This window comes from Bufo gargarizans, chromosome 4, assembly GCF_014858855.1.
Source record: "Bufo gargarizans isolate SCDJY-AF-19 chromosome 4, ASM1485885v1, whole genome shotgun sequence".
NCBI lineage: Eukaryota > Metazoa > Chordata > Amphibia > Anura > Bufonidae > Bufo > Bufo gargarizans.
In genome coordinates this window covers 27989963-28007344 of record NC_058083.1, presented here as the reverse complement: position 1 = coordinate 28007344, position 17382 = coordinate 27989963, and positions in this window count along the sequence as shown.

Below are 17382 nucleotides of genomic sequence, written 5' to 3'. Positions count from 1 at the left end.
CTTATTTGACGCTCTCCTCATATTTTCTGAATTTATGATCTTGCCCTAAATGGGTGTTTAATTAATAGTAGAAAATAAAAACAGTATGTAAAGGGTGTATCTCACACCGCCTGAACCAGACTAGGCCTCAATTAAAGATTTCTTTGCACAAAATGGCTGTATTTCAAATGCCTGATTCAAACCCCTGTATGTATAGGGGTGATCACACACGCCCTGAATCAGTGTAGGCCTGCAGCAAATATATCTTTGCACAAAATGGCTGCATTGCAAATGCCTAATTCAAACCCCTGTTTGTAGAGGGTGTATCTCACACAGTCTGAACCAGTGTAGGCCTGAAGTAAATATATCTTTGCACAAAATGTCTGTATTTCAAATGGCTGTATTTCAAATGCTGCAAGGCCTGAAAATAGTGTTTTTTGTCAAAAGAGTGTGTTTTTTAAACCCCAGAAAATGATGGGTGTTTTTCTACCTTAAATTGCACACTGACTAATACAGATCTTGTAGATTGCCCAAAAAGATGTGCTAACAAAATATGAAAGCTGTATACAGTATATTAAACTTGAATTTAACACTTGCAGATCTGGAAAATACTGTTCTTCTATTAAAAAAAATGGTGTGTTTTTAAAACCCCAGAAAATGATGGGTGTATTTCTACCTTAAATTGCACACTGACTAATACAGATGTTGTAGTTTGCCCCCAAAAATTGGTGATTTGCAATGTCCTAAAAGCTCAGATGCAGTGCTGGTGCACTGAGCATGCATAAAATGGCCGCCACCCTCCTAACTAACAGAATTCTAAAAGTTAGTATTTTTTGGTCAATGAGCTCAGGGCAGGGTAAAACGATTGTGCCCTGCACCCACACAACTATTTGTCTGTATATCGCTGAGTTAGATTCTCTCCTATTCTCTCCCTGAAATCACCAGTCCAGCAGCATCCTCTCCCTACACTAAGCACAGCAGAGTGACGTGCAGCGCTATGTGACTCAAGCTTATATAGAGCCTGGGTCACATGCTGCTCTGGCCAATCACAGCCATGCCATTAGTAGGCATGGCTGTGATGGCCTCTTGGGGCAAGTAGTATGACGCTTGTTGATTGGCTGCTCTACAGCCTTTTAAAAAGCACCAAGAAAGCACCGAACACCAAACCCGAACTTTTACGGAAATGTTCGGGTTCGGTTCCGGGGTCCCAAAACTTTACAGTTTGGGTTCGCTCAACCTTATCAGCAAGCTATAATTAGGCAAACTAATACTATGTGGCTATATATACACACACTCCCACAAAAGCTCCTCCCCCAACAACAAATTTAACACCTTAATGACCTATGCTCATTTGCAATCAGACAATAGTGATAACCTGTCTAACAAATTCATCACCTGTTTTGAAACACAGTGTCTGAGTATCCACCAGAAACACTGCTGAGGTTCTGCTACAGTGGAAAAGCTCTGAGTTAGTCTAAGTTAGTCTCCTGAATATCTCCAATGCACTTATAAAAAAAATAGTGACAAAATAGGGGTTTGGCATATTGCATCAAAGTTTCGAGACATTTACTTTGTACCTCCATTCACACCAGTTTGGAAAACTGGGGGGGGGGGGGGGGGGGGGGGAATAGCGGGTCCTGTTAGTCTGGTTTGGCTGATTTTAGACAGATGTATCATTTGTAACTTTTTCTTTCTTTTCAAAATCTTTTTATTGATTTCAAAAGTATGAATACATTTAAATGTATGTAAACATTTTAACATACAGCATACAATGCGGAATGAATGACATATCCAGTAAGCGCCCAAACATAGAGACATATCGACATTGTCAAGAAATCCTGATAGCACATCATATTGATCCGCACCCATCTGCATATATATGACCCATAAAGGTCCAAGAGTATAACTTATGGTACCAGTGTGGTCATAGCAGCTATGTTGTACACAGTAGCATAGTTAAACTAAGAATAGCTTGAAGTAGATCTAGTTACGTCAGAGGACTCCAGATTTAATGTTGTAAAACTATGCCATAAAATAAAGCAGTGCCGTGTAAAAGGGGAGGGTAAAAACAGAGACATACAACCTAAGACAAGGGAAAGAGAACAGGAGGGAAGAGGGGGGAGGGTAAGGATAATGGAGTGGATATTGTAGACTGGTCTGTGCAAGATCATGCCTTGAAAAGGACTATATATGGATACAAGGGTATAAGTCAGCCAACTATGATGACTTGCAACTACTGGGGGTCACCATTGGTGAATATAAAAGTGTTAGGTTGTAAAAAAACTGAACAATTAAACATCGATTGTGCCTACTCCCAACCTTTTCCCCCAGAGTCTCCAACCATACCAGATGGATACCTCAGTTCCCAGTAGGCTAATTCTTCTAATGTAGCAAGAGACTCCACTCTGTCAACCCAGTCTTTCACTTTGGAGGACACACTGGATTTCCAATTTGAGTCGATCAGGATACTAGCCACAGATAATAGTTGTCTAATTAAACGTTTCTGTAAGTGGGGAATAGTGTCTGGGAGTAAATTTAAGAGAGCTATTTTGGGGCAGAGAGATAGTGTACAACGTTTATCATTAAGAATGGTGTTAAGAATGCCTATTATTTCTGTCCAGAAGCCACTTATTCTAGGGCACGACCACCATATGTGCAGGTATGTGCCTCTATCAGAATGGCATCTCCAACAGAGATCAGAAGCGGAACCGTACATTTTACCTAATCTGACAGTGGTTAGATACCATCTGGCTATTACTTTGTAGGTTTTCTTGTATAGTTATACATCTAGAGGTAGTTTTTGGCGAGGTAAGTATGGTATTCATGTCTGATTTGGTGAACTTAGTCTAAGGATCACTTTCCCATTCTCTCAGAAAATACAAAGAGGTGGGGGGGATTCTAGAGTAAGTAAGTTCTTGCAAATAACAGACACCAGTTTTGAAGGTTGTTTAGTTTGTATAAGAAGGTCTTCAAACCATGGTTTTTTTTTTAGACCAATTCTCATTTGAGTATAAAGGTTTTAGCAAGGTGCGTAGGTATATATATATTGGAGGTCGTTAAGTGCTGGGAGTTTAAATTTGTCTCTAATAGTATTTAAGTCTAAGATAGCTCCATCAGAATCTAGTAGCTCTATAGAAGCCATTTGTGAATTCCGAAGTTGAGGTGGTAAAAATCGAAAACCTTCTTTGGACGTTCTGAAACAATCTCCAATAGTTAACAGTGGAGATGGATATTTTGAACAAAGGTCTCTTATTTCCGGGTGATTCCAGATACCATAGGTAGCCGTGGGAAGGTTATTATCTCTAGGAATAGGAATGGGTGTTGATTGGTCTAAAAAAATCTGCTTCCTCAGAGGGAGTTCTATTAGACTCTCTTCTAAAGCTATCCAATGTTTATGAGCCGGTTTGCGGATCCAGTCCACTATACGGCTAAGGTGAACCGCTTTGTAGAACCTTTCTAAAGAAGGGAGTCCAATTCCACCCCTATCTGAAGGGAGTAGGAGGATTTTATGAGCGAGTCTGGGTTTTGTCGCACCCCACACATATGATGAACAGATCTTTCTATAAGAGGCAAAAAAGCTACGTGGAGGTTTTAGTGGAAGGGCTTGCAAAAGATATGTGACTTTCACAACTATTAGGGCGTTAAATATATTCCTGCGGCCTAACCAAGATATAAAGGTAGGTGACCATGAGCTAAGGGTCTCTGGAATGGCTCTTAGCAGTGGTCGGTAGTAGTGTTAAGCGAACTTGTGTTTTAAGTTCGGCGTCTAAAGTTCGAGTTCAGGTTATCGAAGTATCCCGTTATGGATTCTAAATTCCGTTATGGTCCGTGGTAGCGGAATCCATAACGGGATACTTAGATAACCCGAGCCCGAACTTTAGACGCCGAACTTAAAACACAAGTTCGCTCAACACTAGTCGGTAGTTAAGCTCGTATAGTTTGTTTTAGTCCGCTGAAATGTTAATCCCTAAAATTTTAGAGCTGAGGAGGTCCATTCAAAGGAAGAGATGGTTCTTAATGTTCAGATTTCTTTATCTGGGATGTTTTTTACGCCTAGTGCTTGTGATTTTGAAATGTTAATTTTGAAATTAGAGATATAACCGAAATCGCAAAATAGGTTAGCAATCGCTGGGAATGCTTGTATGGGGTTAGTGATCATTAGGAGAAGATCATCTGCCTAAGCAGCTTGCTTGAATTCCATTCCATTGCAAGTTAAACCCTTGATTTCTTGGGATTGCCTTATGAATTGTAACAAGGGTTCAACTGTCAATATGAAGAGAATTGGGGATAAGGGGCAGCCCTGTCTAGTTCCGTTGTTAATATTCACCGCTAGGGAAATTATGTCATTTACTTTGATAAAAGCACTCGGTTTTTCATACATTGTGAAGATTGCTTTGATGAAAGAAGATGGGAAGCCCCTCACGGACATAGTGTTTTTGATAAAGGGCCAGGCCACTCTATTTAATGCCTTTTCGGCATCTGTACCTAGTAGAACCATGGAACCATTTATTTTCTTCACCAAAGCAATAGAGTTTATTATCATGTAAGTGTTGTCCTTCCCTTCTCTCCAAGGTATAAACCCTGTCTGATCTGGGTGTATCCTGAATAAATAAAAGTGTCAAATCAAGACCGGCCTTTGTATGAACCACCATTCTGTTCCTCCTGGCTGATCTTTATGTGTAGGGCTGAAGTGATGACCTCACCTCAATTACATATGACATATGACTTCTGTATCACTAGCTTACGGGTACACCGTTGAAGGCCAGTGATTGGTTGCAGCAGTCAGGTGTTGTAGACATGACATCAGAGCTGCAAAATCACCACAGGGAAGACCGGGATGGAACAGCTGGAGTGGTGATCAATTTAACATGGACTTGATACTTGTTTCCTTATTTTACACCATCCTCTGCCTGTGCCCCAATTTTTGCTGAATTTGGAAAACAATATTTGGACAATACATGGTCAATTAAGATCCTGGTTAAATATGCAAATGACACCCAAAAGTACACATAATATATCTAGAAGACCTGCGATCCCACAGTTGGGTGATTATTAGAGTTGAGCGAATTGCGCTTCGAATCCATGAACCGAAGTCGATTTGTTCCACAATTTCAATTTAATGCTGTACAGAGATCTGTTTCTGTACACCATAAAATGTATGGGCTTCTTGGAGGCAAACTTCGTTAAGTCGAAGAGACCTCGGTAAAGAGCTTTGTCTTTTTTAAATAGCAATCCGAAGCCGGCTCCAGTACAGACTAGTACCTCGGTACCGAAGTCGGCTTCAGTACAGACTAGTACCTCGGTACCGAAGCCGGCTCCAGTACAGACTAGTACCTCGGTACCAAAGCTGGCTCCAGTACTGACTAGTACCTCGGTACCGAAGTCGGCTTCAGATTGCTGTTTTAAAATGTTTTTAAAGTTGTAGAATCGAAGGACGAAGTTCTTCGTCGAAGTATTGTCCAACAAAGTTTGACTCAGCAAAGCCCATAAAGCATTAAAACGAAGTTGGAAAACTAATTGACTTCGGATCTGAAGCGTGATTCACTCATCCCTAGTGATTTTAATAAAACAAAACTTTTATAAAATCTTAGTAAAAACTATGGGGCAGATTTATTAAACTGCTGTAAAGTAGAACTGGCTTAGTTGCACATACCGACCAATCAGATTTCACCTTTCATTTTTCACAGCTCCTCTGGAAAATGAAAGGTGGAATCTGATTGGTTGCTATGGGCAACTAAGCCAGTTCAGCTTTACAGCAGTTTAATAAATCTCCTCCTATATGTTGACCATACGGTAGGCCGTACCAGTTGCTTACATAATGCTGCATTTAAATAGTGATTATTAACCCTGTGGTGCTCAATAAATAAAAATGGAGCAGTCTTACCACTTCTGTAGATACAAGACAGTGTGTGGGAGTACAATAGTGAATAGGAAGGGGTCACAGTGCGGGTCTCTTTTCTCTAGGTAACAGCAGGATGAGGCTATCCCTCCTCTCACCCTGCTCGGCCTAGCCTGAACTATTTTGTCCAGCTAAGCAGAGCACCTTTCCCAACAAGGGCCACCCCTCTGGACATTTCCTCACTATTCTGGGATCCCTATGTCCAGCCCTGACCCAGGTGGTACCAGTCCTGCTGTCAAGAGATTAGTCAGGTTCCCAGAATTAGAATAATGAAAGTCCCCATGTGTTTCAGGGAACTTCCGACCAGGTGTGCTGCTGGTTTCTGTATGTAGCAGCAAAACTAATTGAAGTTGGGTGTGGCAAACATGGATGCATTGCCACGCCATCTAGTTTAAATCCCCCCCCAGTGATGATATGTCCTATTCCCCACATCACCACACGGACAAGACACTACTTGAGAAACAAACAATGATGCGATCAGTAATACTATGGGGCATGCTCCAGCATGCTAGCGTATTCTGTCCCCAGCCAATGATCAACCATCCATTTTCAACTGTCTCCAATTCTCCTATTATGTCAGTGTAGCCGTCAGCAGTCTAACCTGTAGAAGCAGAAGATAGGGGAGGGGGAGCAGTGTGTGAGCTCAGGCTGGGGAGGGGCGTTCAGCAGTCCTTACCCTGTTGGCTCAGTTTTAGCTGTCAAGGTAACTTGAACCTTTGGCAGCTTACAACTAAGCAGAATTGGGTATTTAGTGCAGATTAAATTGCCTATAAAGTAAAAGATAAACAAAAAGTACAAAAATTGGATTTCATAAAAGTAAAATTTTATTCTAATGACCTAACTGAGGGTTCGCAGGCCCTGTAGATAAATTAAGTTTGGAAAACTTCTTTAACCACTTCAACCCCGCTAGCTAAAACCCCCTTAATGACCAGGCCACTTTTTACACTTCTGCACTACACTACTTTCACCGTTTATTGCTCGGTCATGCAACTTATCACCCAAATGAATTTTACCTCCTTTTCTTCTCACTAATAGAGCTTTCATTTGGTGGTATTTCATTGCTGCTGACATTTTTACTTTTTTTGTTATTAATCGAAATTTAACGATTTCTTTGCAAAAAAATGACATTTTTCACTTTCAGCTGTAAAATTTTGCAAACAAAACGACATCCATATATAAATTTTTCGCTAAATTTATTGTTCTACATGTCGTTGATAAAAAAAAATGTTTGGGCAAAAAAAAATGGTTTGGGTAAAAGTTATAGCGTTTACAAACTATGGTCCAAAAATGTGAATTTCCGCTTTTTGAAGCAGCTCTGACTTTCTGAGCACCTGTCATGTTTCCTGAGGTTCTACAATGCCCAGACAGTACAAACACCCCACAAATGACCCCATTTCGGAAAGTAGACACCCTAAGGTATTCGCTGATGGGCATAGTGAGTTCATAGAACTTTTTATTTTTTGTCACAAGTTAGCGGAAAATGATGATTTTTTTATTTTATTTTTTTCTTACAAAGTCTCATATTCCACTAACTTGCGACAAAAAATAAAAAATTCTAGGAACTCGCCATGCCTCTCACGGAATACCTTGGGGTGTCTTCTTTCCAAAATGGGGTCACTTGTGGTGTAGTTATACTGCCCTGGCAATTTAGGGGCCCAAATGTGTGAGAAGTACTTTGCAATCAAAATGTGTAAAAAATGGCCTGCAAAATCCGAAAGGTGCACTTTGGAATATGTGCCCCTTTGCCCACCTTGGCTGCAAAAAAGTGTGACACATCTGGTATCGCCGTACTCAGGAGAAGTTGCGGAATGTGTTTTGGGGTGTCATTTTACATATACCCATGCTGGGTGAGATAAATATCTTGGTCAAATGCCAACTTTGTATAAAAGAATTGGAAAAGTTGTCTTTTGCCAAGATATTTATCTCACCCAGCATGGTTAAATGTAAAATGACACCCCAAAACACATTCCCCAACTTCTCCTGAGTACGGCAATACCAGATATGTGACACTTTTTTGCAGCCAAGGTGGGCAAAGGGGCACATATTCCAAAGTGCACCTTTCGGATTTTGCAGGCCATTTTTTGCACATTTTGATTGCAAAGTACTTCTCACACATTTGGGCCCCTAAATTGCCAGGGCAGTATAACTACGCCACAAGTGACCCCATTTTGGAAAGAAGACACCCCAAGGTATTCCGTGAGGGGCACGGCGAGTACCTAGAATTTTTTATTTTTTGTCACAAGTTAGCGGAAAATTATGATTAGTTTTTTTCTTTTTCCCTTACAAAGTCTCATATTCCACTAACTTGCAACAAAAAATAAAAAATTCTAGGAACTCGCCATGCCCCTCACGGAATAACTTGGGGTGTCTTCTTTCCAAAATGGGGTCACTTGTGGCGTAGTTATACTGCCCTGGCAATTTAGGGGCCCAAATGTATGAGAAGTACTTTGCAATCAAAATCTGTAAAAAATGACCGGTGAAATCCGAAAGGTGCACTTTGGAATGTGGGTCCCTTTGCCCACCTTGGCTGCAAAAAAGTGTCACACATGTGGTATCGCCGTACTCAGGAGAAGTTGGGGAATGTGTTTTGGGGTGTCATTTTACATATACCCATGCTGGGTGAGAGAAATATCTTGGCAAAAGACAACTTTTCAATTTTTTTTATACAAAGCTGGCATTTGACCAAGATATTTATATTTATAAGTAAGCGGAAATTGATATATTTTTTTTCCTCACAAAGTCTCACTTTCCGCTAACTTGGGACAAAAATTTAAATCTTTCATGGACTCAATATGCTCCTCAGCGAATACCTTGGGGTGTCTTCTTTCCAAAATGGGGTCAGTTGTGTGGTGTTTGTACTGCCCTGGCATTTGAGGGTCTCCGCAATCATTACATGTATGGCCAGCATTAGGAGTTTCTGCTATTCTTATTATATTGAGCATACAGGTAATGAGATTTTTTTTTCCGTTCAGCCTCTGGGCTGAAAGAAAAAAATGAACAGCACAGATTTCTTAATTTGCATCGATCAATGTGGATGAAAAAATCTCTGCCAAAAAAAAAAAAAAGGAGGGGAAAGGCGTCTGCCAGGACATAGGAGCTCCGCCCTACATCCATACCCACTTAGCTCGTATGCTCTGGCAAACCAGATTTCTCCATTCACATCAATCGATGTGGATGAATAAATCATTGCCGGGAATTTTTTATTTATTTTTTATATACAAAGTGTTTGCCAAGCATAGGAACGCTGCCTCCTCCTCAGCTCGTATGCCTTGGCAAACGTATCTGTTACTGCAGAGTAGAAATCTCGTCTTGCAGCGCCGCATACACCGACTTGCGTGTAATCTGACAGCAGCGCAATGCTTCTGTCAGAATGCACATCAGTGCTGCAGCTAGTCGATCGGTTGGTCCACCTGGAAGGTAAAAAAAAAAAAAAAAAACAGGCCGCAACGCAATAATTTTATTAACTTTGGAACAGAACATATAAACTTTAACTTTTTGAACTAAACATTAACCTTTTTGCTTACTGCTGTTTTTTTTTTGTTTTTTTTTTACCTTTATAGAACAAACCTCTCCTTCCCCATGGGTCAATGTGCAAAGCGCAAACCGCCCAAAGATGTGGCGAAGTGCGTTATGCACTTTGTCCCAGGTGAAAGGAGACGTTTGCAGCAGCTGTGAGTGAATGGGCCCTAATAGCCCTGTGTGCCTGTCCTGGTGAGATGATCCCTATGCTAGGTGTACCTGTGTGTGGTACTTCCGTAAACACTCCCCTAAGCATAGGGCAGGGTGGTCAGGACAGTCAGGACAGAAATAGCGGGTGTCACGCCTTATTCCACTCCTGCTACAGACACGACATCTTTTTCGGGGTGACGGTTGGGTTGAGGTACCAGCAACGACATTGGGGAAATGTCGCTCGTGTAGACGGCTAACTACACTGGTGGATGGGGCCACGGAACCTCCTGGGTACAGGAGGCTCTCGATGATCTCTTCCTGAAATTTGAGGAAGGATCGTGTTCTCCCAGCCTTACTGTAGAGAACAAAACTATTATACAGAGCCAATTGAATCAAATATACAGACACCTTCTTATACCAGCGTCTGGTTCTGCGGGAAACTAAATACGGAGACAACATCTGGTCATTGAAGTCCACCCCTCCCATGTGAAGGTTATAGTCGTGGACTGAGAGGGGCTTTTCAATGACACGGGTTGCTCGCTCAATTTGTATTGTCGTGTCTGCGTGAATGGAGGAGAGCATGTAAACGTCACGCTTGTCTCTCCATTTCACCGCGAGCAGTTCTTCGTTACACAGTGCGGCCCTCTGCCCCCTTGCAAGACGGGTGCTAACGAGCCGTTGGGGGAAGCCCGCGCGACTAGTTCGCAGCGGTACCACAGGCGCCAATCCGTTCTAGAAACAAATGCCTAAAGAGGGCCACACTTGTGTAGAAATTGTCCACATAAAGATGGTACCCCTTGCCGAATAAGGGTGACACCAAGTCCCAGACTATCTTCCCACTGCTCCCCAGGTAGTCAGGGCAACCGACCGGCTCCAGGGTCTGATCTTTTCCCTCATAGACACGAAATTTGTGGGTATAGCCTGTGGCCCTTTCACAGAGCTTATACAATTTGACCCCATACCGGGCGCGCTTGCTTGGGATGTATTGTTTGAAGCCAAGGCGCCCGGTAAAATGTATCAGGGACTCGTCTACGCAGATGTTTTGCTCTGGGGTATACAAATCTGCAAATTTCAGGTTGAAATGGTCTATGAGGGGCCGAATTTTGTGGAGCCGGTCAAAAGCAGGGTGGCCTCTGGGACGGGAGGCGGTGTTGTCGCTAAAGTGCAGGAAACGCAGGATGGTCTCAAATCGTGTCCTGGACATAGCAGCAGAGAACATGGGCATGTGATGAATTGGGTTCGTGGACCAATATGACCGCAATTCATGCTTTTTAGTTAGACCCATGTTGAGGAGAAGGCCCCAAAAAAAATTTAATTTCGGAAACTTGGACTGGTTTCCACCGGAAAGGCTGGGCATAAAAGCTTCCCGGGTTAGCGGTTATAAATTGTGTGGCATACCGATTTGTTTCTGCCACAACTAAGTCTAAGAGCTCCGCAGTCAAGAACAGCTCAAAAAATCCCAGGGCCGAACCGATCTGAGCTGTCTCAACCCGAACTCCAGACTGGGCGGTGAAAGGGGGAACTACAGGTGCGGCTGAAGTTGGGGACTGCCAATCAGGGTTTGCCAGCACCTCAGGGATTCTAGGGGCTCTACGGGCACGTCTTTGCGGTGGCTGCGACGGGGTCACTACTGCACGTGCCACCGTACCAGCTTCAACTGCCCTTCTGGTGCTCGCTACTTCACCATGTTCTACGGCAGTGCTGGTACTAGGTCCAGGAAGGGCTGCGCTGCTGGTGTATGCCTCACCACGTAATCCGACAGCACCAGCCCCACTCTGCTGCTCTTGAAGCGGATCCTGCGCAACCTGCGGTCTAGCGACACGGGGCCGGGTACGCCTGGTGCTATCAGGGACCTCAGCCTCCTCGTCCAAACTTTGGGTCAGAGAGCCACTGCTTTCTACAGGTTCGTATTCTGACCCACTAGATTCATCAGATGAGGGTTCCCATTCCTCATCCGACTGGGTCAGAAGCCTGTAGGCCTCTTCAGAAGAATACCCCCTGTTTGACATTTGGGCAACTCAATTTAGGGGTATTCCCTGAGACTACCCAAGAAAAAAAGCAAGCCTGTCTTACAAATGGGAGGCTAGCGAAGTACCGGAGGCCGCTGCGGTTGATAAAAAATATCAAAACAGATTTTTTTATCGCCGCAGCGCGTGTAAAGTGAATGTGCAGTGATCAAAAAAAAAAATTTTTGGTCACTGCGGTGGGGCGGGCGTGGGTGAACGCACGTGTGGGCGACCGATCAGGCCTGATCGGGCAAACACTGCGTTTTGGGTGGAGGGCGAACTAAAGTGACACTAATACAATTATAGATCTGACCGTGATCAGTTTTGATCACTTCCAGATACTATAAAAGTACAAATGCTGATTAGCGATACGCTAATCAGCGAATAACGGACTGCGGTGCGGTGGGCTGGGCGCTAACTGATCCCTAAACTACCTAACCAAGGGGCCTAAACTATACCTAAAACCTAACGGTCAATACCAGTGAAAAAAAATGTGACAGTTTGCACTGATCACTTTTTTCCTTTCACTAGTGATTCAAAGGGGTGATCAAAGGGTTAATTGGGGTTCAGGGGGGTGATCTGGGGCTAAATGTAGTGTTTGGTGTACTCACTGTGTAGCCTGCTCCTCTGCTGGATCCAACCGACGAAAAGGACCAGCAGAGCAGCAGGGCAGCCATATAACAGATCATATTTACAAATATGATCTGCTTTCTGGCTTGTCATTGTTTTTTTTAAAAATCAGCAACCTGCCAGCCGCGATCATTGGCTGGCAGGTTGCTGACGAAATGCTCCTTGAACTTTTGCCGGCCCGCGATGCGCATGCGCGGGCCGGCTGTGACCGAAATCTCGCGTCTCGCGAGATGACGCACGGATGCGTCCAGGAGGAGTAAATCAACCACCTCCCGGACGCATCCGTGCGTTATGCGGTCGGGAGGTGGTTAAACTTCATTCTTCCACCGTATTTATAAGGCTCTCTTCGATTTGAGCTTTATGTCAGCCTGACGTATACATGGAGTTGAGACCAGAAGAGCTTGTTTGCAGCTTTAGGGGGGTCCACATCAATATACCTATAATGGGTATCTATTTTTAAAGGGGTCATCAAGACTAAACTTTTTTAAAAGACCTTTTCAGTTTGGCTGGACCAGCGGTGGGTTTCATTCTTACCTGATCCCTGCTGGATCCCGGCAGGATCCCGGCAGCATCACTCCATGACCATCTCAGCAGGTCCCGGGTCACTGGGAATCAATACCCCATTGCCAGGTGTCATGTGACCACTGCAGCCAATCACTGGTACATCACTGTGATGCCCATCAACAGGATCTTCATTCCGAGAGACCTGGTACCTGCCGAGGCAGCCATGGAGAGCTGCAGCTGGGATCTAGAGGTGGGGTCCAGGTTAGTATGAACCCCACTATGGTCCAGCCACACTGAAGAGGTCTGTTAAACGTTTTAGTCTTGGATAAACAGATGACAGTTGTTAATGTGTAATAAAGAATCAGACACTAAATTCACCTGGAGAAGTTGTGATTTCCAAATAATTGAGCTCTCATTTATAAGAAACAGATGATGACCTTTGTCTTCATGGAGATGTCCCACTGTTTGTTTCCCCATGGTTCGGTTAGCAAATACCTGATAATTCACCAGATCAAATCTTGTCGGAAAGTTTCCTTTCTCATCAAGGTGAATGGAATCTCCACCAGAAGTTATAAAATGAACTCTTCTTATATATTGGTTCAGCTAAAGGCAATAGACATGAGTCTGAGTCGGACATATTGATTTTTGCATTTTGTTACAGTAATCATTAAAGATGAGCTAATTTTTGAAAAATTCAATTTAGCATTTTCACAGAATTTTCCGAATACATTTGCTTCGATCCGAATATATTTGTGGCAAATCTCAATAAAAAAATCACTATTTCCAGGCTACAGAAAACCTTTATGGGGGTGTAGAACACTGTGTCTTGCAGTAACACACATAGGGAGTCTGCTGTGGTAGTGAAATAATACTGTGAGTCAGTATGACATGCAGATGACAGGCGTCGCTCTTAGAATCACTGCACATTTCACTTATTTGGGCAGTCACGAGGCCAAAACTGACCAAATAACTCAAGTATGAACTCAGCCCTACAGGTAGATGTTAGTGCCAAGAAGAAGCTCACTCCTTTTACACTGTCGTCAGCTGATTCCACATAGATGTCTACAGAACCTGCTCTATTAAACACTTATACAAGTAGAGCCCCCCCAACAGAGTGGAGAGGGGGTCAGCTGTAAGTTTGTGTTGACGTCACTGATATTTTGACCTTCCTCTGATCCGTCCAAACAATAATCCTCAAAACACGGATCCTGTCTGTGGAACTTCCGCCTTCACTTGGTCAGCATTTGCTCAATAATCCCTTAGCATTGCAAATGCCAAAAAAAGAGATGACACGTGAATGGATTATTTGTATGTCTTCTGTGTTTTGTTCCCACTCCTGCTTTGTGCCCCCTTACTCTGCTGCGACCTCTGCCTGCGCCAGATAGATTCAGGCCTCTGCCACTCCTCTGTGCAGGGCCTGGCACTTCTCACTCTGACATATTTTTAGCTGAACTAAATAAATTAAAAGCAAATTAAAACACCCCTAAAAGCTACGAATATATTTTGTTTTTTGTACTGAAAATGGACACTTTACGCTTTCAGCGCAAATAACTGCAAAAGTAAACAGCGTATATTTTTCTCCTGTAGTACTGAAATACGACACTAAACATTTTCAGCGCAAATAAAAGCAGAAGTGAACTGCGTATATATTTCTCTTTTTGCTCAGAAGTAGGCCAGTCAACCTTAACGCCAAATGTGTACTGCGTTTATTTTTCTCGGATTGTAATGAAATAAGAAAATAATTTTTTTGGGCGCAAATAACAGCAAATATGAACTTTATCTATTTTTTCTCTTTTTTTCTAGAAATATGGCAACAAACACTTTTAGCGCAAATACCAGGAAATGTGAACGCCGTCTATTTTTCTCGTATTGTACAGAAAAATAAAAAATAAATGGTTTTAGTGCAAATAACACCAAATGTGAACTGCGTCTATTTTTCTCGGATTGTACTATAATCGGGCACTAAACGCTTTCACCAGATATAGCTGCAGAAGGGACCTGCGTATAGATTTCTCTTCATCCACAGATATAAGCCACTACAGACTTTCCAACACAACACTTGCACCTCCACAACAAATTGCTGGAATGACAGAGCTGTATAATGACTATCTGGATCCGCAAATAATGTTCCTCTGCACTTGTAAATCGCTCTTTTTCACAATGAGGTTTTTCCTACTACTCTCCCTAGCATCTGCACACGTCTCTCTCTGCCTGTGAAATGATTCCTCGCTATCCTTTCCCTGCAATATTAAATCACTTTTTCCGTTTTCTTTTTTTCACAATGAGGTTTTCCTTCACTCTCACTAGCTGTAGCATAAATATCTATCCCTGAACAAAGTACGATTGTGAAGGGCAGAATCTAAGATGGCCACCGTATTTATAGGGCTGTGACATCACCAGGCTGGCTGGCTGCTGATTGGCTGCATGCATGGCACTATGGGTCAGCCCGCCTTCCCAGAGTTGCTTGCCCCATGTCCTCACACGTGTAACCGCCATGTTAGCGGCCATTGTAGACGGCCGCCATGTTTAAAACATTTTTGAATTCATTACCACGAAGCGTGAGGAGATTCGCATTTGTTCAGAATCTATTTTTTGATGAAATTCTGAACGAATTCGACTTTGTCAGCTTCAATTCGCTCATCTCTAGTAATCATATTCCTAGGAGTCTCTACAATCTTTCCAAACCTTAAATTTCACAATAAATGTTAAACATTGATAATGTCTCCTAATGAGCAGTATAGCTCTCTCCGGGTATGGTACTGTGTCTCTTCTCTACTAATCCACTCAATCTGATAGACTTGGTTGGATAGGCTTCATGGTGGTTAGTCTCTTACTTCCTGCTGTAATTTCAACTCTGTCACATCCACTGACACAGTAATGGCTACCAACATCTCTCACCAGCTCTCAGTTCCAGTCAGGCGACATATATTTTAAAGATTTCCCTCCAGCCACTTCTTGCCTCAAGGTCCTACTTTCTTACTGCTTCCTCAAGAGTCTACTCTGGTACTCTATGCAGTTATTCCATACTCTCTCTTTCTGGTTCCATACTCTGCATTATAACACCTCTCCTGCCCCTTCCCTCAGTGGTTCGGCAAACTGCTCTTCAGCACTTAGCAGTACAACACTGAGCTCTGCATGGGACTGCTGTGATGGTTAGCATCACCCCCAGTAATGCTGTCAGGGTAGGGTGGTGCCCTCATTAACAAGTGGATCATAAAACTGTTATCAACATAAGGGCCAAAAACTAATGAGTGGCAAAATGGGGCACATATGTGGGGCCACCATGTTGGGCAACCATGCAATCGCCTCATTTTTTGCTCCTCTCATTGACTAAGTAAATTTTATTAGATGAAGTCGCCTTGCTTTAGTGCTAGTAAGGGTTACAGCAGACAGTCACAGTCACACAGAATTATGGGTATTACTAGAGTTACTGGAGTTTGGAATATAACAGAAAATGTTGGAAAAGTCTGAAAAATCTTACCTTCCATTTGTCATTTTGGGTGGTAAATATTTGGAGATGTTCTTGTCTTTTATGTGAATAGATAAGATGATGTGAGGCATAAGCCACAATATACACTGCAGAGTACACACTGAATGTGTAACGGAAATTGTCTACATCATACAGGGAGCGATTCACATTACCCAGAACATCTCCTTCATTACATGGTCTATCACATAAATACTGTCCAGAACTGCAAGAAAGATAATCATTCCATACTTCAAACATCATCTCAACCCCTGGATATTTTAGAGGACCGGCTGTGAGTAAATATTCTTGTAAACCTGGAATTCTTCCTTTGTGAAGAGTGAACTGCAAAGATCCATGAAATGTAGTATATAAGATTAATCTTTCAGGAAAAATAACTGAGAGCATGATTACAACTCTTCTAGGATTTAAGTCATCTGACAATATTGAGTCCAATGACTGTAAGCCATATGAGCTACCAACAAATATAATCACATTGCAGTGAATCTTCTGTATTTGATATAACACCTTCCTGGAGGCCATAGTTTGGAAATTGGCATAATCTATGACAGATTCTCTATAAGCTATGCAGACCCCGCTCTGTGTTATTACATTGTAGAGGTCCATGCCGGCTCGTTGGCTGCTTTCATCATCTACTGTCACGATCCCCACCCAGCTCCAGCCAAAGTTCTCCAGTAGGAGGACAATGGCTTCATACTGAGTGGACCCATCAGGGACTGTGCGACAGAAATAAGGAAACAGGAGCTTGTTACTGAAGATGGGATCCATCGCTCCATAGCTGATCTGTAGGGAGAAAACAGGACAAGAAAACATCAAAGAAATGTGAGAATTGTGTGTTATCAAACTAAGAATGAGATGTGCATCCAATGGAAGCAATCCTCTGTTCAGACCCTAAAGTTAGCTATACACATTAATGTCTGTGAAGGTTCTCATTTATCCAGGTCATGGTATACAGTCATGTGAAAAAATTAGGACACCCTTTGAAAGCATGTGGTTTTTTGTAACATTTTTAATAAAAGGTTATTTCATCTCCGTTTCAACAATACAGAGAGATTAAAGTAATCCGACTAAACAAAGAAAACTGAAGAAAAGTCTTTTCAAGATCTTCTGTAAATGTCATTCTACAAAAATGCCTATTCTAACTGAGGAAAAAGATAGGACACCCTTGCCCCTAATAGCGAGTGTTACCTCCTTTGGCTGAAATAACT